Here is a 6,657-nt window from a genome sequence, read left to right on the forward strand (position 1 = left end):
CCTTAGGTTAGTTAGGTTTAAGTAGTTCTAAGTTCTAGGGGACTGATGACCTCAGATGTTAAGTCCCATAGTGCTCAGAGCCATTTTTAACTCCCCACGCTCAGTGATTGTGCTATCTGGAGTGCTGGTAGCACTTTGGAACTTCTACTGGTAGCATGCGGTTTTTTTACAACCGCCCTCTGCAGTGCTCTACGGTTCCTGTCCGACAGTAGGTGAGGTCTTCCTACTCTTGGTTTGCGTGTGTGCGTGTGAAATCTTATGGGACTTAAGTCCCTAAGCTTACACACTACTTAACCTAAATTATCCTAAGGACAAACACACACACACACACATGCCTGAGGGAGGACTCGAACCTCCGCCGGGACCAGCCGCACAGTTCATTTCTGCAGCGCCCCAGACCGCTCTGCTAATCCTGCGCTCTTGGTTTAAGTGCGGTTGTTATTTTGCATTTGCCTTCACAATCACATCACCAACGATAGACTTGGGCAGCTTTAGAAGGGTGGAAAAGTCCCTGATGTATTTCTTACTCGGGCGGTTAATCCACGATGTTAAGCACTGAGCTCTCCTGTCTAACAGATTCTGCTGTTGCTGATTCTCTACTGACAGCACAATACTGACCGCCTCTTTTACACTGACGGTTACGCGTCTCGATAAATTTGATGGTTAATTCTACGATACATTGTGTCCGTATACATTTGATCAGATAGTTTACATGTACTGTTCTTTATTGCGTTTCATTGGTAAAAGTCACTTCAAGCCGAGGCCACGGTGAACTAACATGGTAGCTGCAGAAATTCTGATAGGGAGACGCTGACGGCAGTGGCTGCGAGATGAGCCCGCCACACAGTCGCGGCGGGCCGGCCCGTGTCTGGCGCGTTGCGTGTAGCGGTATTCTAAACGACCCTTGACCTGCGCGCCACCGAAAGGCATGTGGGGCCAGCGAGTGCGCTTCGGTCCGCGGGCAGCGATCGATGGCGCGCTTCGCCCCGAAACGGCGGCCTGGCACAGGTTGGGCGCACGATAAGCGCTTTCTTCCTTCACTTCCCACAGCCTTCAGCACGCGACAATACAGCTGCCTGGGCAAGCTTCTGGGGAAGCGACCTCGACCTACAAACCCATCGCGCTCTGTGAGGGCTCCGCTCTGAATGGCTGCGGGTATCAGCTAACTCGGTGGCCTACTTGCCAAGTCGGCAAGAGGTTATCACTCTACTTCTAAAGGTACTTAAACAGATGAATTGCTGGACTGTGAAAGACCGATGCGTTCTCCACCGACGAGATTAAATAAGCTTTTCAGGCCTACGTTAATACTCACTGCTACGGTCAAAGATTTTAGATAGCAGATGTCATAAACAGATATTATTATGTCCCTTGGAAAATGCATTTTCGAGTGCGAGATAGTTTTTTTTATATTTTCAACAAACGCATCATTTTATTGGAGACTATTAATTCCGCCTTCGTGGACATTCTCAAGTAACATCACACAAAATCAGATTACATACTCCCATTAGTCTGGATGAGATTGTGCACGGAGCAGTGTGAATCGATCAAAATATAAAGGCGTCCCATGTTCACAGAAGTAAGGTTCTAGTCCGAGAATTTCCCTCACTGGTAGATCAAAAAGGAACATAGATTATTGTAGTACTTGTATATAAAAAGTTCATTACAAAGACGAGCTCATCATCCGGGCCCAGAAGGCCCAAGGGATGTCGACTGGACTCCGTGTCGTCCTCTGCCTTCCGGCTTTTCAATCAAGTAGCTCCTCAATTGGTATCACGAGCTGAGCGCAACCCCTGTCAGCCCATCCCTAAGGAAAATATATGAGGATGATATCTGTTCTTTCGGACATGTCCGAAAGAACAGATACCATCGGTGACCATGCAGCTCTCTTAGAATGAAATGATAATTATATCAAGACCCTAAGCTGTCGACAGACGTTGATATACATCAAGGGGGAAAGTTGAAAATGTGTGCACTGACAGGGACTCGAACCTGGGATCTCCTGCTTACATGGCAGACCCTCTATCCATCTGAGCCACCGAGGGCACAGAGGATAGTGCGACTGCAGGGATTTATCCGTTGCACGCTTCCCGTAAGACCCACACTTCCAACTTACTGTCCACACACTACATGTATAATACCCCTGTCCGCTATACTCATTACTCGTGGCTGTCAATCTACCGATTCCCGTAAGAGTTCGGGCAATGTGAGTGCAACCAGCATGTCCGAAAGAACCGATACCATCTTCATATAGTTAAAGCAAACCGGCCTTTGACCTTCTTCTTCTGATCTGGATGCACACGCATTGCCCGAACTCTTACGGGAATCGGTAAGATTGTCTGCCGCGAGTAATGACTATAATGGACAGGGGCACTACGAATGTAGTGTGTGGACATTAAGTTGGGAATGTGGGTCTCACGGGGAGCGTACAAGGGATAAATACCTGCAGTCGCACTATCCTCTGTGCCCTCGGTGGCTCAGATGGATAGAGCGTCTGCCATGTAAGCAGGAGATCCCGGGTTCCAGTCCCGGTCGGGGCACACATTTTCAACTGTCCCCGTTGATGTATATCAACGTCTGTCGACAGCTTAGGGTCTTGATTTAATTATCATTTCACACAAGGGAAAAATCCATAGTAGTATCAGGAATCGTACGCGCATCCTCCGTATAATAGCCATCTACGCTGAGTAGCTACGAATGCGGAAAAAGCGACACTTCTTGACAAAAAAGAGAAGCGCAAGGAAAACATCGTGAGATGTCAGTGTAACTTCGTACACTTACCCACAATCGGTGAGTATGTAATCGACTTGAGTTGCAATCCTCTATGAAAGGTAGAATGACTACCAGACGACATTAATTTTGCTCGTGGTTAGTGCTGTTACCAGGCCTAGTAACGTATGTAAAAGGGCATAAACAGCGTCAGATGTTAAGTGATCATTGTCAAGAACACAAAGATTCAGCGTACTGGTGTGAGAATGCGTTGTCAGTACGTGATAGAGTTTGAAAGGGGATTCATTGTGGTTCTCCATATGACTGAGTAGTCGAGTCGTGTAGTATTCAAATTTCTGAAGCATTCAGATGTGACAGTGGTCTAGTGTTGGACTGCATGGGAAGGTGAGGGCAGGCATACTTGTCGTCAAGGTAGCAGTCGGCCACGCCTGACCACCAGAACGGAGGATCACCGTACTGTATGTGGGATTCTGCCCATCGCTGTTATATAGGGTGCCTAGGAAGCTGCTTTCTCGCATACCTAGACAACATACAAGCAAACCATATTAATGGAGTTTGCTACAATAAATTGAATGGACAATACTTAACTTTGAAGCCATTGGCGGTATGCAATTAACCAATGTCCTTCGCTATATACAATTTCCATGCTAGCAATTAATATAAGGCACAAGTCTCAGGTAAACAGTTAGGACGACGGGTCTTCTAGTGCGGCCAAGGCAATCTGGAACGGTGCTTATATTCTCTTCGTCTAGAGGCAGCTCCTGTCGTGGTGCGGTCCTAGTCAGCGTTCTATTGGCTGAAGCCCTCTCACAGCCTTCCCTGCGGTTACGTTCCATGCCGACGTGTCAGCGCTTAATGTCACGCCAGAGCGTTGTGCACTAAGCGCATCGATCTACCCACGATGGAATATGTGAGGAACCAGCACGGACGTCAACTCAGCCCCAGCGCCATTTCGAGGACACCAATGACCATTTACACCAGTTGTGGTCTAGATTGCCTCAGGAGATGCTACAAAGGCTTTAAGACACCCTTCCCAACCGAATCAGTGCATTCATCCAGGCCAGAGCGTGTGCAACGTGATGCAGATAAGTGGGCTTGTACTACGAAGTTCTTTGCAAATTTGACTCGATTTTGTAACTGATGAAATAAAATTACATATCCTCTCAATCTGTGAAGTTCAATTTAGTTTTCTCCTCCACCTCTGGATGCCACACGTCTTTCTCGCGCAGCGTATATATCCAGCGGATCTGTATGTCAACCATCGTGCCTTACACCAAGACGTCCTCCTCAACCTCTTGCGGACCATATCAGAAGTTCTTTTCGGAACGCTTCCTCAACACTTTAGCACAATACTTCATTACTGTTGTATCAACGTTGAGCCACATGGGACAATACTCCCCATAATATGTTATCTAACGTGGTAAGATCCGGAGTTCGTGATGGCTATTTCAGTAGCGCCGAATGTTGCTGAACTACGCCCATTCCATCAGCCTCGAAATTGGTCATCAAGGAACGCACGCACATGAATAGCAATGAGTGCTGGACATGGCTCTGAGCACTATGGGACTTAACATCGGAGGTCATCAGTCCCCTAGAACTTAGAACTACTTAAACCTGACTAACCTAAGGACATCACACACATCCCTGCCCGAGGCAGGATTCGAACCTACGACCGCAGTGGTCGCGCGGTTCCAGACTGAAGCACCTAGACCCGCTTGGCCACTCCGTGTGTGCTGGAGATCCTTTCCGCTGTAATTTCATATGACCCATGATTTTCTCGTCTTCCAGCTGAGGTATGAAGCACGTTTGCTACATTTCCAAATAAGAATTTCCTTTAATTTGTAACAACATGAGGTGCGTTCCCTTCAAACTCTTTCAAATAATGGGCATTTACATCAGATCACTAATCAATGTTCCTCCCATCTGAACAGCAACGTACTGTACATTTATCAGAAAATAACACACTTGAGTGAGACACGTCATTTGGAAAGTTGGCCAGTAAAGCACGGAAGGCTGCAAATCACTGCTGCATGTCTTTGTGAGGTGATTCATTCACAAATATCTGTTCCACTACTTTCATGATTCGCTACCCGTCCTCCCAGCTGTGCTTCCTGCAGTACCTGTTCTCCTACATTGCAGACTTCACAGAATTTCTCCTGCATAGCTTTGGGGACTAGAAGAAAGAATATTGCGGAGCACACACTGCAGCGAGGTGTTCGCTGATTTGAAACTAAGCTCTCTCCATTTAACTCAGCGAAACCCTTGCTTTAGAAATGCTGATGGCCTCGCACCTTGTCCCTTGACTTTTCGGAAACTTAAGGCTGCACTTCATCCACGGCCACTGTCTAACCGTATTCCTTATTTTTTGGCTAAAACTTTTACAGTCCTAGGCTTGCCGACAACGGCTAAAGTATCCCATGTATTGTCTACTCCTACTTTTGCCTACGGCTTCTCTTCACCTGACTCTGACACCTGTAGAAATGTGTTTTCTTGTGAACAATAAAACTTCCAGGCCGTAATCTGTCCCTACCAGCGACCATTTCCCTTCCAGCCTCATACTACCTGTTACCCTTGATTCTCAGAAATTCTTTCCTTCTTCCCTCAAAACGTGGCTGGAAGACACAGACATGTGCTACTATCGTTTAATCAGATCTCTCCTTCCACATACTCTGCAGTTTCAGGAAAGAGTCACTTTTGCTTCCCCAAAGATCAGTTCACGGTGTTGCACCAATGAAACAATGTGTACCTGATGCACAACACGCTCCTCCTTAGTACTGTACTACAATGTCCACACTTTTCATTCGTTGTTAATATTTCGCCAGAAGATCCTTTAACAACGCAAAACAACATAAATCCGCTTTTTTATACCCGTCCGTGTGCAGTAGTATGTTTGTATGAAATAGAATAAAATGGCTATGGCTCTGAGCACTATGGGACTTAACATCTGAGGTCATCAGTCCCATAGAACTTAGAACTACTTAAACCTACTAACATCACACACATCCATGCCCGAGGCAGGTTTCGAACCTGCGACCGTAACCGTCGCGCGGTTCCAGACATGAAGCGCCTAGAACCGCTCGGCCACACCGACCGGCGCGAATAAGATGTTCTACTACCACAATTTTAGAGTTAATATGACGGAAGAATGAATTATTGGATACCTAGCGTAAAAGAAATTGTGATACTGAACTTATTTCATAGCAATATTCATGAACTACAATTCGTACATTGATTCAAGCATCACGAATAACAGAATTTCATTATCACTACATGTTTTCCAAGGCTAAATTAACAACTTCAAACGTTAAGTAACAAGAATATACACTATACGATCAAAAGTATCTTATTAGGTGCATTGTGCTGCCACCTACTGCTAGGTACTGCGTATCAGTGACCTCAGTAGTCATTAGACATCGTGAGAGAGCAGAATGGGGTGCTTCGTTGAACTCACGGACTTGGAACGTCGTCGGGTTATTGGGTGTCATACGTCTGTACGAGAGATTCCACTGTTTCCGATGTGATAGTGAAGTGGAAACGTGAATGAACACGTAGAGCACAAAAGCGTATAGGCCGACCTCTTCTATAGGCTGTGAGAGATCGCCGACCGTTGAAGAGGGTCTTAATGTGTAACAGGAAGACATCTATCCACACCGTCACACAGGAATTCCAAACTGCATCAGGATCCACTGCAAGTTCAAAAATGTTCAAATGTGTGTGATATCTTATGGGACTTAACTGCTAAGGTCATCAGTCCCTAAGCTTACACACTACTTAACCTAAATTATCCTAAGGACAAACACACACACCCATGCCCGAGGGAGGATTCGAACCTCCGCCGGGACCAGCCGCACAGTCCATGACTGCAGCGCCTGAGACCGCTCGGCTAATCCCGCGCGGCCACTGCAGGTACTATGACAGTTAGGCGGGAGG

General features: G+C 46.5%; 1 non-coding gene across 1 annotated transcript; it reads left to right on the forward strand.

The window, feature by feature from the left end:
- Positions 1-2,462: 2,462 nt before the first annotated feature.
- Trnat-ugu lies at positions 2,463-2,537 on the forward strand. The gene has a single exon. It is a non-coding gene; the product is annotated as a tRNA-Thr (tRNA).
- Positions 2,538-6,657: the final 4,120 nt, after the last annotated feature.

The sequence above is a fragment of the Schistocerca piceifrons genome, chromosome X, assembly GCF_021461385.2.
Source record: "Schistocerca piceifrons isolate TAMUIC-IGC-003096 chromosome X, iqSchPice1.1, whole genome shotgun sequence".
Taxonomy (NCBI): Eukaryota; Metazoa; Arthropoda; class Insecta; order Orthoptera; family Acrididae; genus Schistocerca; species Schistocerca piceifrons.